This window comes from Oncorhynchus mykiss, chromosome 15 (genome assembly GCF_013265735.2).
Source record: "Oncorhynchus mykiss isolate Arlee chromosome 15, USDA_OmykA_1.1, whole genome shotgun sequence".
In the NCBI taxonomy this organism is placed as follows: domain Eukaryota; kingdom Metazoa; phylum Chordata; class Actinopteri; order Salmoniformes; family Salmonidae; genus Oncorhynchus; species Oncorhynchus mykiss.
Genome location: NC_048579.1, coordinates 36,530,633 through 36,551,918, shown reverse-complemented (window position 1 = coordinate 36,551,918; position 21,286 = coordinate 36,530,633). Strand labels below are relative to the sequence as shown.

The 21,286-nt window shown below is 41.5% G+C and overlaps 1 protein-coding gene across 1 annotated transcript in view; it reads left to right on the top strand.

The window, feature by feature from the left end:
• The first annotated feature begins 6,348 nt into the window (after positions 1–6,348).
• The window catches only part of LOC110490025, a 41,663-nt gene continuing 26,725 nt past the window's right edge, over positions 6,349–21,286 (top strand). The window contains exon 1 of the mRNA XM_021563112.2: positions 6,349–6,407. The gene's annotated coding sequence lies outside the window, so the exon portion shown is untranslated. The remainder of the gene's footprint in view (positions 6,408–21,286) is intronic.

Here is a 21,286-nt window from a genome sequence, read left to right as displayed (position 1 = left end):
TTCTGTTTGCTTTGTTTTGGTTTCATAATACATTTTCTGATTATTTTGTTGAGTTTGGCCACATAATTTCTCAATTAGCAGGAAGTCAGCCAGTCAGATGTGCAGCCATACTTTTTAACCACTCCTTTTACCCCATCTCTTCAACCATACAGTTGTTCAATTCCTCATCATAATTGGAAGAAGCAATTTCATCAAGTGTAGTGTCTCGATGCTCCTTATTAATCAGATCAGACCAACAAATATTTTTAACATCATCCACGTAAAAGTCATAGTAAAATCTTTTGTGTGACCTCTTATACATTATTTTAGGCCCAGCTTTAAGAACTTTGGCTTTCCTGGATTTAGCCACTATATTGTGATCACTGCATCCAATGGGTAAGGATACAGCTTTAGAACAAAAGTCTACAGTAATGGGTAAGGATACAGCTTTAGAAAAAAGTTCTACAGTATCAGTAAAAATGTTATCAATACATGTGGATGATCTTGTTCCTGTGGTGTTTGTAAACACCCTGGAAGGTTGATTAATAACCTGAACCAGATTGCAGGCACTGGTTACAGTGAGAAGCTTCCTCTTGAGTGGACAGCTTGATAAAAAACAGTCAATATTCGGGTCCCAAAGAAAGTAGACCTCTGTTTACACACACTATCAAGCATTTGGGGTGGCCTAGTGGTTAGAGCATTGGACTAGTAACCGAAAGGTTGCAAGTTCAAATCCCTGAGCTGACATGGTACAAATCTGTCATTCTGCCCCTGAACAGGCACTGTTCCGTGGCAGTCATTGAAAATAAGAATTTGTTCTTAACTGACTTGCCTAGTTAAATAAAGATAACATTTCACACATATTATTTAAATACTGACTGTTTAGCACTTGGTGACCTAGAGCAACACCCCAAAAGAGAAGGCTTTAGATGTGCAAGTGAACCTGCAACCACAACACTTCAAACTGCTCTATCAACAAATTCATGATCTAACTGAGTCTCATAAATGGCTAATATATACATTTTCTCTGATGTTAGCAAGTTATTGATTTCATGAACATTATTTCTAAGGCTAAATATATTAATATGGACTATTTCAGCCCTTTCCTGGATAGGAAATCATATGGAAAAGAGAAAAAGTATTTGACCACTATTGGCCTGTCACCTGGGCCTGTGCCTCACTTTGTCCTCAGACTCCGTCCAGGTCTCATGTGGATATTCTGAAATTCCATCCACAACCATTTTTTCTGCCTTGATTGTCCCTCGAGATAATCTGATTTCTCTGTCATTGTTATCATGGATTCACATACAGAACTGATGTCCTCTCTCAATGACTTACAGATTTCTGTCATCTTGGTCTGTAACCTGAATGAATGTGTGCAGTTTTGTGAGAAATCAGCATTTGAGGACCGTGTTGAATGCACATGTGCCCAGAGAGACAGAAACCTTACCTTAGGTCCAGGACCAGCTCTGTCTTGATGCCTTTGGGTCGGTGAGCCCAAGCGGATTAGTAGTTGTTCAGATGGTGATGAAAATAAACATACAAAATGGAAACCTACAAAACAGGCATACCCAAACTAAAGACGCAAACCAAACAAAAGGCCTTAAGACCACCAAATCAACCAGCAGCCTCATGGCTCTCCAAGCTGGCACTCTGACTGATCACCCTAATTGGCAGCACTTGGGCAAGGTTGCTGCTGCACCCTGGGGGAATGGAGTGTGGAAGTGTAACCTGGATAGTATGTTTGTCTATGGCCTAACACTAACCTCCCCCCTATCATAACAGCTGATCTAGGATCTTTGAGATCATAATAAGATTATACGGACAGGGGGAACCTGATCCTAGATCAGCACTGCTACTATGAGATGCTTTATGAATACGGGTCTAGAACTGAACGAGGCAGATCACAGAGAGAGAGGATAAACATGCTTGCCAGGTGGCACTGAGCTACGCTATGTTAAAGATAATATGTGATCGACCGGCTTGATCTGGTCTCATGTAGCAAAATTTGAACTTGTATTTTTTACATTGGATAAAAGTAGAGACTCAGAGTTAGAAAATGGTATATCATACACAACAGTTGCGGAACAATGGGAAAGTAATTCTTCTTTGAAAGTTCATAAACTTGTAACCTCACTTTTGAGGCCCTTGAATGTTTTGTACATCTACTGGAGAGCTCTTCTTCGTGTACATCGTTTACACCCTCTTAAGCCTTAGCCCCACCCATCTGTTTAAGGATTCACATGTGAGGTCATATACTAAACAACCAAATATTTCAAGACTAAAGGCTGGTTTATTCTACATTTATCGACAGTTGTCGCAGTGACATCATGAACATTCTATTGTCGTCCGACATCAAACTTGACTGATGCTGTCATTATGAAATAGTATAAACACAAAAACTTCAGGGTGCATGACATCAGCAGCCTGGTCGTCCAAAAATAGCATAACTAGTGTATTTTAACACCAATAAACCCACACGTTTAAAAATGAATTTAGTATATGTCAATCTAGCAAACCAGGTAACTAAAAGCAACTTTCTAAACTATGTTTTGGTCTGTTTCTAGCTTGTTCAAATAATAACCATATCATATAGCTGACAACGTCTTCACTTCAGCTCATTTATTACAGGAAAATGACCTCACTACAAGATCATTGTTTACAAATAATTATGAGCCAATTACAGAAAATAGCTTTGTGTGACAATTAAAAAAAAACTTGGGATACGGTCTAGTTGGCCTAACATTATATCCTAATTGGACTTTGGTGCAGGTCATGTTCTTCACATTACCGTCTCTAGTAAACACATAATATGTCAAATACATTCTAAGCTTATTTGTCACACGCAAAGGATACAGAAGGTATAGTGTAATGGTTACTTGAAAAGTTTGGTATTTTGTTTAGACATGTAACTAGCTAGCTAGCTAAACAATGAACCATAATCCCAACTGATAATGTTACTACCCTGCATGAATCTGCTAGTAGCTAACCAAGCAGGTTCAATGTTAGCTAGCTAGCTAATATTAGGCCATAACTAGCAATGCAAATGGCTCTGAGATTTAAATAACACATATCATACACGTAACGGTAGTGTTATATAAATATTCATACACATAGCTCATATAAACAAAGACATTCCGTAGTAAGAACACATACACCCAGCCATAAGACTGACCCCCTCTTCCTTATATAAACACACATCTCATCTCCCTCTAACTGGCCTGTCCCAAGAGCAAAGAACTTTTGCTGTGCACCAATGGGGCCCGCTCTGGCTAGAGCAAGGCCCGCCTCCAACCCTCCGACCAGTCAAGAAGACCGAAACGACAAGACTCCACCTACTTTATTCTATGTATAAAAATGTATGTAACCATTGTATAGGCCTCTTTTTCACCTGGCTCCTTGCCGAGTTATGTGAACTAGGTCCGTGCACGTAAAACTGCGGGACAAGATATCTCTGACTCATTAAAACTGTCTTTTGTTACAACTGAAATCCACTCTGTCCAGCGTCCGTGATTTGGTCTCAACTCTCCAGTTTTTGAACACTAACAGTAGCTAGCGAGCCAGCCAGCTAACATTAGCTAGCTAGCGAACAATACACTAACTTGAAATGAAAACAACTTCATGACAAAATGTGAAACGTAAAATATCTGAAAATGTAGCTAGCTAGACAATCTTAAACCATACATGGATGGATGCTTCTCCCACTCTGTCACGAATGCCATGGTTGCCCTTAGTTTGAAGATGTAATCAGGAAACAGATGTTTTATACAACAGCCTTCTGTGTGTTCAGTTTTTGATGCTCTCTGCATATTTTCAATCAAACGGCAGAATTTCTATCATACTTTAATTCCATCGGGCATTCCACTGATTTCAAAATTCGGTCCTTCAGAAAGAAGAGAGTAACACTTTAGCAGATCTACTACGTGATATCTTTCAAAAAGGCTGTGTTAGAAATAATTACCAACACATACTGACCAGCTCATGCTATAGACAGAAGAGTGCTACATGGCAGACCAATCCAAACTCAACTCTCGGCATGTCCAGCCCATTCATTATGTCAGTCAATCATGGCTAGCGTGAAAGGTTCATGTCTTTTCCCGTGGCTGAACCAACTAGGCCTGTAATTTAACCATTTGATTCGTATTTACAGATTGCATACAAGTTTGTTATTAAGGCACGTGAAATCCACATGTTCCAGAAGGCATTTCTGCCCCCCCAAAAAATGTGGGGTTCAAATGCCTCTCCTCTGCCATTTGGAATGCACGCCAGAACTCAGCATTGAGCACAAAGAAAGGCCTGGCATTACATCACCATCTGAATCCAGCTTGTTGCATATATTACAGTGCATCACATCTTAAGAACATATAGTTATTACAACATGAAACAAAGTGAGCAAGAGAATTGAGTGCAGATATGAAGACAGCAAGGCAAAGACATAGCCTGAACAATGAGTAACAGATTGGTTCAAAAACAAACCAATGAACTTCAGTGACACTGTCAAACTCATCATTTATATATCTTGTTTTGTATTATATAAGCTTATGTACTGGACTTGCTAATATAGAGGACATTATGATTTGATAATCTTAAATCCCATAACCTCATCCCCAAGCTCAATTGCTAGAGCCGGGTGGTGGATGAGATTAGCCTATCTCTCCTCTGTTCAGCTTGTATCTCCAACTTCTCTCCTCCAATTCAGAGGGACAGGTCTCAGCAAAGTCTACATGTCAGCCAAAGGTTCTATCTATACAGCTGTGGTATAGACCTACGGTAATTATTTATAAGGGTTTTATTGCACATACATACACATACAATAGAGACCATGGTGGGTCCCTTGTCACACACATACTGGACATGCACACTATGACTTGCCGTATTAATGTTGTTCTTACATATATAATGGCCCACAGGAGATGACTATGGGCTGCTGGCCACAGACTCAAACAATGGCTAGGTTACAGGAAGCAGATAAGTAAATTGAAGTTAAAGGAATACTTTGGGATTTTGGTAATGAAGCAGTTTTTTATTTCCCCAGAGTCAGATGAACTCTTGGATACCATTTTTATTTGTCTGCATCCAGTATGAAGGAAGTTAGAGGTAGTCCCTGAAGTCAATGCTAACTAGCGTGAGCGCAATGACTGAAAGTCTGTGGTATCTACTAGCATGCTAGCAGTTACCATAAACTTCCCATCATTGTGCTAGTGCTAATTAGCAATTGCAACTACTCAACTACTTTTGACCAGGGCCAATAGGGCTCTAATAGGGTGCCATTTGGGACGCTGGCTCTGTAAACATGAGCATATAGTTGGGTCAATCACCAAGGGAGCATAGTAACAGCAGGCAGAAGGGCCATTACAAATAAATTAGGCAATAGACCTATATTGAAACGTTAGAATGGGTGAATCACAGACGTTATAGCCTACTACTGGAATTCTTTCTGTTGTGGGAATACACAGGTTGAGGCAGACAGAAAATGCCAGTTCCCTCCCTCAGTTTTGGGGGATTCAGTTATTTGCAACATCTGTGTCAATATTATGGGGGTCTTTTGGTTTCTCTGTTCTTCTATGTGGTGGAAAAAAGAGAACAACTCTCCATCTGTGAACATTCAGCAATGAAAACATTCAGGTATGTGTGTATGGATGTGCGATTGCTGGTGTACTCCTACTGTATTTCTGTGTGTGTGTGTTTGTGTGTTAAATTCACGTGAGTTATAGATCTGTCATTCTCATTGAAAGCAGTCTAAGAAGCAGAATATCTGTTCTATGTGCATTATTTCTATGCTTCCCGTTCTTAAATTTAGTTTTTGAGTCTTTTACTTTCGTTTTTTTACATCAGCTCCAAACAGCTGAAAATACAATACTTGTGGTTTTGCAAAATAGATTTCTAAGCGGTTTACATTTGACAATGCGTCTCTCTACACTATATTTGTTTGTTTTGTCAGAAACTTAAATTATGCAAACTGTTCAAAATTAGCAACCAGGTGGAGTGACTTCTGCATAGTACACCTTTAATTGCAAGGTTCTATTACCTTGTGTTTTACCTATTAGTTTCCCAATGGCATGGAGTTCGTTAGATGTTGACTTACCATTGTTAAATAAGGGCAAAATAAAAGTTAGTAACTACTTACCTAACTGTTAGTTAAGGCTACTATCATGATCTCAATTACTTAGCTAGGCTAATTGAAAAGTGAAACAAAATCTGTCCCAACCTTAGAACACAAAAATTATCCAGCAGCACGACTGGTGAAAATATATTCCTTGCCTGCTAATAGGGCGCTGGGGAACTGTCTGCTCCTGCGCCCCTGCAGGTGCCGCCCCCCCGAATAGGCATGCTGCAAATACTCCCTACAGCACAGAGCTCTCTCAGCGGTAGATGCTGAGCGCAGGGATCTAGTACGACACCGCAACGCGACCCTACGCATCTCCAAGGTAAAAAAAAAATTAAAAAATAAAAGTCTATACATGCTTATTCTCAGGGTGATGATAGCCGTAGCCTATGTGTGTGAAATGTAATACAAGAAAACGACGAATTGTATATGGTATCGAGTAATATTTAGCTGTGTCCGCTGGATACATATTCGGCAGAGTGAGAGAAGGTTGAAGAATGCCGTTGGCATGAAGTAAACAGAGCAGAGGCGCATCTGCTAAGGATGCCTTGATTTGCAACCTCAGTCTGGCTGGCTGGTGATCTTCATATCTGCTGCATTTGCTAGCATTTGATCTGTAGTTAGCTCACTGTGTGCCGATAATAAAACGGGATGTAAAAGATATGATACAATTGGGGAATGGATGACTGAGCAACGGGGACCACGAACGGAATGACCATTTACAGATGTATTTTCCAACTTCCATATATTGAGTGCTAGCTAGCCTCGCTGAAGCAGTACCTGCAAAGGCACTTCAGACATACCTAGCAACCTATACTGAACATTTAGCAACATTTCGCCAGTTTACAATATAGCCAGCTATCAATAGCTTGCTGAAGATTAGAATAACAAACATTGTGGCTCTCTGTGCAAGAGAGTTTTCTAGCAAATGTTATATGTTTTTCCTAAAGTTTAACATGACCGCGTTTAACCCAGCGAGCACGAACGCCTTCAATCTTGCTATCTTCACAGGGCAGTTATATTTGAAATATTTGTAACTAACAACAAATGGCAGTGAGAATAGCAATGACCCAGCCATGGGATATGGTTGGTATGTCAAATACAGGCGGATAGCTTTGATGTTTTGTCGCACCTGCAACGTCTTCTCATTCACATGTGCTTCCACATTTACAACAACAACCAATCATCACTATTATCGTCGCTACACATTTGTCCCATTTCGTCGAACTTTTAAAAACGTTTAAATGTTTTAAAGCGTTTCGTTCTACAATAGAGTTATGCTGGTGGATTAATAGTGACAATTTAACGACAATAGAGAGACATTTACTTACAGATTTGAGCTGTAGGCGATGTGCATGTGACTGACACTGACTGTGTTGACAGACCGGGGGAGAACCTGCGAGTGCTGAAGTGTAAAATCTCAGGGAAATGACCTATGGCGATGATAACAGGCGCAAGGGGACAAGGTTAACAACTGATGGGATGGATGCTCATGGTCAACTAACTAAGATAGCATAGGCTACTCCATTTTTAATGTGTTCATATTAGTCGGCCACACTACTTGTAAGTTCAGTCTACCACTGCAGCATGAGGACCATCAGGTCCGTTTGTATTTCTTGTCCTCTTGTGAGTAAACAAAAACATAGCAAGATGGTGATACCTATATGCAACTTTAGGGCCATGATGAGTATTGCACAAAGAATGAACAGGGTAATGACTTGTTTCACTTCATTCTGACATTTCAGATTGTCTAGCCCATGGCTCATTCCATGATTCTGTATGAAAACTTGACTCTACCACTTATTCCCACTTACTGGGTCTGTTTTATGTCACCTAGGAGGAGAACTCAATATAACCTTTAGGGAGAGAGGAGTGCGGTTGAAGGAAAGCAAAGAGGAAGAGAGTTTTGCCAGGCGTCACTTATCTTGGATTACATGGAGAAAAGTAAGGTCTGCTTCCTGGAAAACACTGATAATGAAGGCCAAATGTAGCATGCCTATGTAATGAGTCTAGTGATTTTCTAATATTAGTAATAATAACCTCTATAACTGAGTGGTGACCAGTCCACGCAATAAGTTTTAAGATCGGCTTGTAAAATCACCAATGAGAAAACCAAAGCCCTATTGTGATTGTGTATAAATGGAAAATGATGCATGCAGATGTACTAGGCCATATGAATCGAAAAGCATTCGAATGGAGTAGAGGGGGTGTTGAAAGCCAGGCAATACCTTTCTCTTGACCTTTCCCTTGGTGTCCTCTAGAGCAGCAGTCCCCCCAAAAAATTGCACCACAGACAGGTCTCATATAGACAATATTTTCCCAGACTTTAGTTCGAGTAGGTCTACCGTGATATTATAAAAACATTAAGTGCATATTTTGATTACCATATAATAAAGACATTGCAACTCACCATGTTGCTGTTTGTTTCCCAGCAACAAGACGGTTGATTGTTAGACAGTGACATGTTCCTTGTGTCCAGTATACTCTGTAATTTCGTTTTTGTTGCCGTCACTGCTTCGCAGAGATAGGATGTTGGAAATGGAAGCAACGTTTTAAGTGCTTTTGTGGCCCTCTCAGGATATTCAGCCTTGATTGAAAACCAGAAGGTCGGCAGAGATTACGTTATCTCAAACATACTTTTAAGGCCACCGTCATTTGCAACCACAAGGAGTTGATCTTCTTCCTGCATGGAGATGGACGATTCACCTGGAACATTCACAAATGGGTCACAGATCCATTCCTTCGCACTTTGTGGGTCGTTGGCGGTTGGGAAGTAACGCTCAAGCTCCGTTGACAGTGAAGCTAGGTGATTGCGCACCAGCTGGGAGAAAGACGGCCCAGTCTCAGTCTCTCCCAAAATCCCTGCTAATGTTTGGAACACGTCAAATATGCCCCTATCCACTCACCGTCCCCACAGTTCCCGTTTTGCTTTGAATGCAACCACTTTATCTGCCAACTTACAGGCCGTTGTCATTCTCCCCTGAAGTGGCAGATTGTGTTTGTTGAGCAGGTTGAATATGTCGCACAGTTAAGCAAGTTTGTGACCATTCCTCGTCATTGAAATATGCTGGCAGTGGTGACTTTTTTAACTGAAAGAAAAAAAAACAGGCTTTTTAAGTTCTGCCCACAAATTTTTATTGTATTGAGGTCAGGGCTTTGTGATGGCCACTCCGATACCTTGACTTTGTTGTCCTTAAGCCACTTTGCCACAACTTTGGAAGTATGCTTGGGGTCATTGTCCATTTGGAAGACCCATTTGCGAGCAAGCTTTAACTTCCTGACTGATGTCTTGAGATGTTGCTTCCACATCATTTTCCTACTTCATGATGCCATCTATTTTGTGAAGTGCACCAGTCCCTCCTGCAGCAAAGCACCCCCACAACATGATGCTGCCACCCCCGTGCTTCACGGTTGGGATGGTGTTCTTCGGCTTGCCTCCCCCTTTTTCCTCCAAACATAACGATGGTCATTATGGCCAAACAGTTCTATTGTTGTTTCATCAGACCAGAGGACATTTCTCCAAAAAGTACAATCTTTGTCCCCACGTGCAGTTGCAAACCGTAGTCTGGCTTTTTTATGGCAGTTTTGAAGCAGTGGCTTCTTCATTGCTGAGCAGCCTTTCAGGTTATGTCGATGTCGATTTTTATGTAGATTTTTCTCAGAGGTCTTGGCTGATTTCTTTTGATTTTCCCATGATGTCAAGCAAAGAGACACAGAGTTTGAAGGTAGGCCTTGAAATACATCCACAGGTACACTCAAATGATGTCAATTAGCCTATCAGAAGCTTCTAAAGCCATGACATCATTTTCTGGAATTTTCCAAGCTGTTTAAAGGCACAGTCAACTTAGTGTATGTAAACTTCTGACCCACTGGAATTGTGATACAGTAAATTATAAGTGAAATAATCTGTCTGTGAACAATTATTGGACAAATGACTTGTCATGCACACAGTAGATGCCCTAACTGACTTGCCAAAACTATAGTTTGTTAACAAGAAATTTGTGGAGTGGTTGAAAAACTAGTTTTAATGACTCCAACCTAAGTGTATGTAAACTTCCGACTTTAACTGTACGTACGGTCACTGTGGGGACGACGTCGTAGATGCACTTATTGATGAAGCCGGTGACTGAGGTGGTATACTCATCAATGCCATTGGCTGAATCACAGAACATATTCCGGTCTGTGCTAGCATTTTTTTTTTTTAACCTTTTATATAACTGGGCAAGTTAGTTAATAACAAATTCGTAGTTACAATGACAGCATACACCGGCCAAACCCAGATGATGCTGATGCTGTGCACCACCCTATGGGACTCCCAAACACAGCCGGTTGTGATACCGTCTGGAATCAAACCAGGGTGTCTGTAGTGACGCCTCTAACACTGAGATGCAGTGCCTTAGACCGCTGCTCCACTCGGGAGCGCAGTCCTGTTGCGTAGCATCCGCGTCATCTAACCACTTCCATATTGAGCCAGTCACTGTTACTTCCTGCTTTAGTTTAGTTTTTGCTTGTAAGCAGGAATCAGGAGGATATAATTATGGTCAGATTTACCAAATGGAGGGCGAGGGAAAGCTTTGTATGTGTCTCTGTGTGTGGAGTAAAGGTGGTCTAGAGTTTTTTTCCTATGGTTGCCCATGTGACATGGTGGTAAAACTTAGGTGAAACAGATTTAAGTTTGCCTGCATTAAAGTCCACGGCCACTAGGAGCACTGCTTCTGGATGAGCGTTTTCTTGTTTGCTTATGGCCTTACACAGCTCGTTGAGTGCAGTCTTAATGCCAGCAACTGTTTGTGGTGGTAAATAGACAGCTACCCATAATATATATGAGAACTGTCTTGGTAGATAGTGTGGTCTACAGCTTATCATGAGGTACTCTACCTCAGGCGAGCAATACCTCAAGACTTCTTTAATATTATACATCGCGCACCAGCAGTTATTGACAAGTAGACATAACCCTGCCCCTCGTCTTACCAGACATAGCTGCTCTGTCCTGCCGAAGCATGGAAAACCGAACCAGCTCTATATTATCCGTGTCATCGTTCAGCCACAGCTCCTTGAAACATAAGATATTACAGTTTTTTATGTCCCGTTGGTAGGATAGTCTCGACCGTAGAGCATAGAGTTTGTTTTCCAGTGATTGCACGTTGGCCAATAGAACCATTGTTAGTGGCGATTTACTCACTCGCCTCCGAATCCTCACAAGGCACCCTCGACCTTCTCCCTCTGTGTCTCCGCCTTTTTCTCACGCAAATGACGGGGATTTTGGCCTTGTCTCCGGAAAGCAAGTATATCCTTTGTGTCGGACTCATTAAGGTGAGTAATCGCTGTTCTGATGTCCAGATGCTCTTTTTGGTCATAAGTGACTTTAGCAGCAACTTTAAGTACAAAACAATGCGAAAAAACGAACAAAATAGCACACTTGGTTAGGAGCCCATAAAACTGCAGCCATCCTGTCCGGCGCCATTATAAGTGATCATTGATTCACAACAGATTTTTATTTAACTAGGCAAGTCAGTTAAGAACACATTTTTATTTACAATGACAGCCTACCGGGGAACAGTGGGTTAACTTCCTTGTTCAGGGGCAGAATGACAGATTTTTACCTTGTCAGCTCAGGGACTCGATCCAGGACCTTTTGATTACTTGCCCAACGCTCTAACCACTAGGCTATCTGCCACCTAAAATGAAGCAGTAGACTAAAATGCATTGTCTAGACAGAGAACATATACTCAAACAATAGGCAGTGTGAGAGGTTAATGTTAGCTGTGACTTCTTCAGTTACGTTTGTAATAATGTTATTACAATCTTATTTCTCTGGCATTCTTAGATTGACACTTTGTTATCTTTTGGTAACATCACTGAAGTTTTTGAAAGAGAACAGAACAGACACTCACCATGTAAATAGAGAGGGAGAAACTCCTTGAGATGCACCTAAACAAGTTTGTCTCTGGGGTTTGAGTTCAGTGTGTGCGTGTGCTTGAGCGAGAGAGAGTGTGTGTGAGTGTGTGCTTTGACACATACCCTCCTTTGGCAGGGTTGGTGTGAGAAAGTAAGGCCCGTTAGATGCCCCCGGGAGACGGGGGTAAAGAGGGAAGTGGCTCATTAATTCCGGCAGTACTAGAGGAGAGGAAAGGAAACGGGCTGGTCAGCACAACCACAACTTTCCAAAGGCGTTGCATGGATGTAGCCTGGCTAAGTGACTCATACTGTACCAATTCAGTTTCCATAACTTATCTCAAAGAGCCATACAGCAATAAGTCAGTTAGCTAGAGAGACCCCCCGCACCACCACTTTTTGGTCTGTTGACCTGCACTCGTTCTGTAGGATGTTATTGAGTAGTTCATAAAATAGCAGCTGACGCAGATTTTGCCTTATCAAAGAGTATGACATCAGTCATGTCGTGATATCAGTCATTAATTTTGAGTTCTGGACATTTTGTCTCAGAAGTTGTTTTGATTCTTTCTCCTTTCTTACCCCCTTCACTGAAGACTGAGTGTTCAGCTGCCTGCCAAGTCTGTCCATACCTGATTAGCAGCGGGTTAGTGTACTGTAGTGTGTTAATCCTTTGATCACAGTGGTTCTGTCTGATAAACCATGCCTCTGTCATCTCAAGGTTGCCCCAGAACATTGATGAGAACTAATGACCATGTAAAGACAAGCTGAGCAGTGGACAGGGTCAAAAAATATAGAAGAAAGAAATATAATTACTAGAATGGAACATCTCCATTCAAGTCAACGTTCCATAATACTATTTCTATGTGTCAAAAAACAAAACAACATCTCCTTGGATATAGTGCTGGAGAGTTAGTCATACTTGATGCGATTATTTTGGGAACTGTAGAGAACTGTATATCAGGGTCTTAAACCTGCTAATGTTTCAGACAGAGGCTTTTCAATACGTTCCAAGGAGTATTTTACACTGCAAATGTTATCACATGCTTGCATTGGCAATGTATTTTGGAACAATGAGATTCTGCCAATTCTTTTACATGTTTCGTTTTAAAACTGGAGTGGGGTGTAGACTAGAGGTCAATCATTTATGATTTTTCAACGCCGATACCGATTATTGGAGGACCAAAAATAGCCGATACCGATTAATCCGCCGGTTTTTATATATATTTGTAATAATGACAATTACAACAATACCGAATGAACACTTATTTTAGATTAATACATTAATAAAAGTCAATTTAGTCTCATAAATAATTAAACATGCAAAAACACAGTGTTAGAGAAGAAATTAAAAGTGTAATATGTGCCATGTAAAAAAGCTAACGTTTAAAAGTTCCTTGCTCAGAACATATGAAAGCTGGTGGTTCCTTTTAACATGAGTCATCAATATTCCCAGTTAAGAAGTTTTAGGTTGTAGTTATTATAGAAATTAGTGGACTATTTCTCCCTATACCATTTGTATTTCATATACCTTTGACTATTGGATGTTCTTATGTTCTATAATATTGCCAGCCTAATCTCGGGAGTTGATAGGCTTGAAGTCATAAACAGAGCTGTACTAAAAGCATTGCGAAGAACTGCTGGCAAACGCAGGAAAGTGCTGTTTATTGAATGCTTACGAGCAAGCTGCTGCCTACCACCGCTCAGTCAGACTGCTCTATCAAATATCAAATCATAGACTTAATTATAATAAACACACAGAAATACGAGCCTTAGGTCATTAATATGGTCAAATCCAGAAACTATCATTTCGAAAACAAAACGTTTATTCTTTCAGTGAAATACTGAACCGTTCCGTATTTTATCGAACGGGTGGCATCCATAAGTCTAAATATTGCTGTTACATTGCCCAACCTTCAATGTTATGTCATAATTATGTAAAATTCTGGCAAATTAATTACTCTTTGTTACGAAGAAATGGTCTTCACACATTTCGCAACGAGCTAGCTTTGTTACATGGCACATATTGCACTTTTCCTTTGTCTCTAACACTGTTTTTGCATTATTTTAAGCAAATTGAACTGGTTTCATTATTTATTTGAGACTAAATTGATTTTATTTATGTATTATATTAAGTTAAAATAATAATAAAATAATAATAAGTGTTCATTCAGTATTGTTGTAATTGTCATCATTACACATTTTTATAAAAAATCGACCGATTAATCGGTATCGGCTTTTTTTGGTCCTTCAATAATTGAAAAATCATAATCGGTCGACCTCTACTTTAACTTCTTACGGATACGTGGGACGGTAGCGTCCCACCTGGCCAACATCCGGTGAAATTGCAGAGCGCCAAATTCAAAAATACTAAATTAAAATATTTCTTGAAAATATATGTGTTATACACCAAAATAAAGCTTAACTTCTTGTTAATCCAGCTTTACGGTGAAAGCACACCATGCGATTATTTGAGGACAGCGCCCCGCATACAAATGCATGACAAATCATATTTCAACCAGGCAGTTGCGACATGAAAGTCAGAAATAGCGATATAAGTTATGCCTTACCTTTGAAGCTCTTCTTCTGTTGGCACTCCAAAAGGACTCAGTTACATTACAAATGGTCCCTTTGTTCGATAATGTCCTTCTTTTATATCCATAAAAACTCATTTTAGCTGGCGCGCTTCAGTCAATAATCCACCGATTTCCCTCCTTCAAAATGCATACAAAATGAATCCCAAACGTTACCAATAAACGTATCCAAACAAGTCAATCAACGTTTATAATCAAACCTTAGGTACCCTAATACGCAAATAAACAATCAAATTTAAGACGGAGAATCGTTATTGTCTTTACCGGAGATAAATAACAAAGAACGCGCTTTCCTTCTCACTCATTTTTCCAAAAACCAGTCTGAAACTCTTTCTTAAGACTGTTTACATCTAGTGGAAGCCCTAGGAACTGCTATCAGGGAGGATTTCGCCCTATAATAAAAGTGGCAGCCATTGAAATCAGTGTAATGCTGAATTTTTTTTTTGGGGGGGGGCAGGTTTGTCCTCGGGGTTTTGCCTGCCATTTCAGTTCTGTTATACTCACATACATTATTTTAACAGTTTTTTAGCTTCTGGTCCTGAGTAGCAGGCAGTTTACACGCTTTTCATCTGGACGTCAAAATACCGCTCCCCAGCCCAAAGAGGCTAAACTAAACATTGACAAAGCCGCGGGGCCAGATGGATTACCAGGACGCGTAATCAAAGCATGCGTGGACCAACTGGCAAGTGTCTCCACTGATTGAGTCTGTAATATCTACATGTTTCAAGCAGACCACCATAGTCCCTGTGCCCAAGGAAGCAAAGGTAACCTGCTCCGTAGCACTCACGTCAGTAGCCATGAAGTTGTTTGAAGGCTCTGTCATGGCTCATATCAACAGCACCCTCCCAGATACCCTAGACCCACTCCAGTTCACATACCTCCCCAACAGATCCACAGATGATGCAATATCAATCCCACTCCACACTGCCCTTTCCCACCTGGACAAAAGGAACACCTGTGTGAGAATGGTGTTCATTGACTACAGTGCAGCATTCAACATCCTAGTGCCCACAAAGCTCATCACTAAGCTAATGACCCTGGGACGAAACACCTCCCTCTGCAACTGGATCCTGGACTTCCTGACGGGCCGCCCCCAGGTGGTAAGGGTAGGCAACAAACACATCTCCCACGCTGCTCCTCAACACTGGGGCCCCTCAGGGGTGTGTACTTAGTCCCCTCCAGTACGCCCACTACTGCGTGGCCAAACACGACTCCAACACCACCATTAAGGTTGCTGACGACACAGTGGTAGACCTGATCACTGACAACGATGAGACAGCCTATAGGGAGGAGGTCAGAGAACTGGCAGTGTGGTGAAACCTCTCCCTCAATGTGAGAAAGACAAAGGAGCTGATCGTGGACTACAGGAAAAGGCGGGCCGGACAGGCTCCCATTAACATCAACAGGGCACCAGTGGAGCGGGTCGAGAGTTTTAAGTTCCTTGGTGTCTACATCACCAACGATCTATCATTGTCCAGACACACCAAGAGGGCACAACACAATATTTTCCCCCTCAGGAGACTGGAAAGATTTGGCAATGGTCCCCAGATCCTCAAAAAGTTATACAGCTGCACCATCGAGAGCATCCTGACCATTTGCATCACCACCAGGTTTGGCAACTGCTTGGCATATGACCGTAAGACGCTACAGAGGGTAGTGCGTACGGCCCAGTACATCACTGGGGCCAAGATTCCTGCAATCCAGGACCTATATAATAGGCGGTGTCAGATGAAAGACCATAGAATTGGCAGCGACTCCGGTCACCCAGGTCATAGACTGTTTTCTCTGCTACTGCACGGCAAGCAGTACTGGAGCGCCAAGTCTTGGACCAAAAGGTTCCTTAACATCTTCTACCCCCAAGCCATAAGAGTGCTGAACAATTAATCAAATGATCATTGGACTATTACATTGAGACCCCCCCCACTCCATTTGTTTTGTACACTGCTGTACACTCGCTGTTTATTATCTATGCATAGTCACTTCACCTCTAACCTGTACCCCTGCACACTGACTCGGTACCGATACCCCCTGTATATAGCCTTGTTACTGTGTTACTTTTTATTATTTTTTACTTCTGTTTATTTTGTAAAAAATGTCTTAACTCTTCTTGAACTACACTGTTGTTTAAGGGCTTGTAAGTAAGCATTTCACTGCAAGGTCTACACTTGTTGTATTCGGCGCATGTGACAAATAATGTTTGATTTGATTTGATGGAGGTAGTACACATTTTCCAGCCAGGGTCCCTCACCCTCCGTTGTTTAATACAAGGCTGAGAAACAGACAGACAGAGACAGACAGGCAAAGAGAGGATTGAGACAGAGATAGCGGACACAGTGGGCTGGGCTCGGGACAGAGGGGACTGGATAGTTTCCCTGTCACACTACCACACCACCCGGCCATCTCTGAGTTATAGCGGAGGGAGCCCCACATTATTCTAGGCTGGGGTAACGGTGTGGATGAAATATGGCCCTGTGTTTGACCATTTATTCCATTTGGGCTCAGGTCCATGGCCCTGGTCAAAAGTAGTGCACTATATAGGGAATCGGGTGCCATTTGAGAAGCACTCCTTCTCAGCCTTCGCCACAGCGTCTCAGAGAAACTTACAGGCTTGTCCTGTAGAGGAAGCTGATTGGAAAACACTTGCGACACTGGCACTGTTCCCTCAAGCCATCGACGCACATCCTCAGGAAGCGCCGAGCGGGGTCCACTGGACGATGATGTCACAAAGCCAAACAATAAGGAGGCTGTTAGCGAATGTTTTTGGCCCCTCCCCCAGTGGTCTGGTCAGGTTTCCAATGATGTTTGGACCAATACAGATATGTGGCTCCTCTGAAGGAATATTTGAGGCAGGGAGCAGATGGGTTGTCCTCCTCTGGGTCTCTGCTAGACCTGGGTTCAAATACTAATTAAAATCTTTCAAATACTTTTACAGTTTTCTTTACCCTGCCAGATGGATGGGGTTTGCCCTTTTGCAAAAATTCTATTAGTTCCATTGTAACAGGATAGCTCAATCAAGCCTACCTTAAAGGACGTAGTATTTTTTTTGAATTTTTGCATTGTAATTTCAGAAAATGTCTATAATATATCTCTGGTAATAGTGTAATGATAGTGTTTCACATTATTACTAACCCACCAGTGTTGTGATTTTGGCCCATTGATTTCTCCCAGCGGAGCGGCATCTGTTGGCAAGCGCGAGTTGAGCCTTTTACTTTCAGTTTTGGTCCACCTGCTTCAAACAGCTGTAAAAACAATACTTTTTGTTATTGAAAATATATTTCACCGCGATAGATGGTACAATGATTCCCCACACAATTCAGTGTTTGTTTTCTCACATAAACTGAAATTTAGCAACCAGGAAATTGCAGAGAGATATATACCACAGCCACAAAGTGGAACCTCTTTCCCATTTTGACAACCGATGTCGCTCTTTCGGCAGAAATCAATAGGCAGATTTTACAGCCAATCACAACACTGGCGGGTAAGTAATACTGTGAAACACTCATAATATAATAGCAGCCCAATTCGTAGACCGACACTATTTTACCTAGGACACAAATACCTAGGTGTCTGGCTAGACTGTAAACTCTCCTTCCAGACTCACATTAAACATCTCCAATCCAGAATTAAATCTAGAATCAGCTTCCTATTTCGCAACAAAGCATCCTTCACTCATGCTGCCAAACATACCCTTATAAAACTGACCATCCTACCTATCCTCGACTTTGGCGATGTAATTTACAAAATAGGCTCCAACACTCTACTCAACAAATTGGATGCAGTCTATCACAGTGCCATCCGTTTTGTCACCAAAGCCCCATATACTACCCACCACTGTATGATCTCGTTGGCTGGCTCTCGCTTCATACTCATTGCCAAACCCACTGGCTCCAGGTCATCTACAAGTCTCTGCTAGGTAAAGCCCAGCCTTATCTCAGCTCACTTGTCACCATAGCAGCACCCACCCGTAGCACGTGCTCCAGCAGGTATATCTCACTGCTCACCCCCAAAGCCAATTCTTCCTTTGGCCGCCTCTCCTTCCAGTTCTCTGCTGCCAATGACTGGAACGAACTGCAAAAATCTCTGAAGCTGGAGACTCATATCTCCCTCACTAGCTTTAAGCACCAGCTGTCAGAGCAGCTCACAGATCACTGCACCTGTACATAGCTCATCTGTAAATAGCCCATCCAATCTACCTCATCCTCATACTGTATTTATTTATTTATCTTGCTCCTTTGTACCCCATTATCTCTACTTCTTCTTCTGCACATCCTACCATTCCAGTGTTTAATTGCTATATTGTATTGCCTTACCTCTCTTATCCTATCCTATATAGATTTTTCTACTGTATTATTGATTGTATGTTTGTTTATTCCATGTGTAACTCTGTGTTGTTGCATGTGTAGAACTGCTTTGCTTTATCTTGGCCAGGTCGCAGTTGCAAATGAGAACTTGTTCTCAACTAGCCTACCTGGTTAAATAAAGGAGAAATAAAAACAATGTAAAAATAAATGTTGAACTCCATTTTTAACACATCTGCTAAGTTACAATTCAATATCATAATTTAGATAAAAATAACCAATGTCTCTAGTAAAATAGTTTTGTAGCCTATGTCTATTTCTCTGTACGCTGATAGTAGTGTTGATGGTAGCCTACCCTACTTTTTATTAGCTCAAAACAATCAGCTTGCTTGCAGGAGAAAGTAGTCCCAAAATATAGACTTATAGAAATATACGTTTCAGGGAAGAATGGATAGAGCGATATGCCATATGCGTTCATCATACCAGATTTCTCCTCTACCAAACCAGTCTTGTTTGCAATTAAACTTTCACTGTTTGCATATAATTACATCGGAGACGTCATGAATTGTAGCTTATTTTCAAAAGTTACCTTTACACCCCAGACAGAGGCCAGGTGCAGAAAAATTTCAACTTTAACTCCTGGTTACTCTTCGGTGGCTTTACCCCAACAAGAGATGGTCACAAGTTAATCCCTAAACACTGCCTGGGTTTAAACATGTTCTCTTTTATAGAAAGTGAATAGGGCTACAGTCGTGGCCAAAAGTTTTTGAGAATGATACAAATATTAATTTTCACAAAGTCTGCTGCCTCAGTTTGTATGATGGCAATTTGCATATACTCCAGAATGTTATGAAGAGTGATCAGATGAATTGCAATTAATTGCAAAGTCACTCTTTGCCATGCAAATTAATTGAATCCCCAAAAAACATTTCCACTGCATTTCAACCCTGTCACAAAAGGACCAGCTGACATCATGTCAGTGATTCTCTTGTTAACACAGGTGTGAGTGTTGATGTGGACAAGGCTGGAGATCACTCTGTCATGCTGATTGAGTTCGAATAACAGACTGGAAGCTTCAAAAGGAGGGTGGTGCTTGGAATCATTGTTCTTCCTCTGTCAACTATGGTTACCTGCAAGGAAACACGTGCCATCATCATTGCTTTGCACAAAAAGGGCTTCACAGACAAGGATATTGCTGCCAGTAAGATTGCACCTAAATCAACCATGTATCGGATCATCAAGAACTTCAAGGAGAGCGGTTCAATTGTTGTGAAGAAGGCTTCAGGGCGCCCAAGAAAGTCCAGCACGCGCCAGGACCGTCTCCTGAAGTTGATTCAGCTGCGGGATCGGGGCACCACCAGTACAGAGCTTGCTCAGGAATGGCAGCAGGTAGGTGTGAGTGCATCTGCACGCACAGTGAGGCGAAGACTTTTGGAGGATGGCCTGGTGTCAAGAAGGGCAGCAAAGGAGCCACTTCTCTCCAGGAAAAACATCAGGGACAGACTGATATTCTGCAAAAGGTACAGGGATTGGACTGCTGAGGACTGGGGTAAAGTCATTTTATCTAATGAATCCCCTTTCCGATTGTTTGGGGCATCCGGAAAAAAGCTTGTCCGGAGAAGACAAGGTGAGCGCTACCATCAGTCCTGTGTCATGCCAACAGTAAAGCATCCTGAGACCATTCATGTGCGGAGTTGCTTCTCAGCCAAGGGAGTGGGCTCACTCATAATTTTAACACATCCTCCGAGAGCAACTTCTCCCAACCATCCAGGAACAGTTTGGTGACGAACAAGGCCTTTTCCAGCATGATGGAGCACCTTGCCATTAAGCAAAAGTGATACCTAAGTGGCTCGGGGAACAAAACATTGATATTTTGGGTCCATGGCCAGGAAACTCCCCAGACCTTAATCCCATTGAGAACTTGATTCTATATGATTCCATGTGTTATTTCATTTCATTGATGTCTTCACTATTATTCTAAAATGTGCAAAATAGTAAAAATAAAGAATAACCCTTGAATGAATAGGTGTTCTAAATCTTTTGACCGGTACTGTATAAAAAAAAACGTAAATATAAATTTACATAAGAATTCAGACTCTTTACTCAGTACTTTGTTAACGCATGTTTGTCCTGTTGAAAGGTGAACCTTCACCCCAGTCTAAGGTCCTGAGCGCTCTGGAGAAGGTTTTAATCAAGGACCTCTCTGTACTTTGCTCCGTTCATCTTTGCCTTGATCCTGACTAGTCTCCCAGACCCTCCCGCTGAAAAACATCCCCACAGCCTGATGCTGCCACCACCATGCGTCAATGTAGGGATGGTGCCAGGTTTCCTCCAGACGTGAGGCCAAAGAGGTCAAAGAGTTCAGTCTTGGTTTCATCAAAATTGGGTATTGTGTGTGAGGAAATTGTTTTATTTAA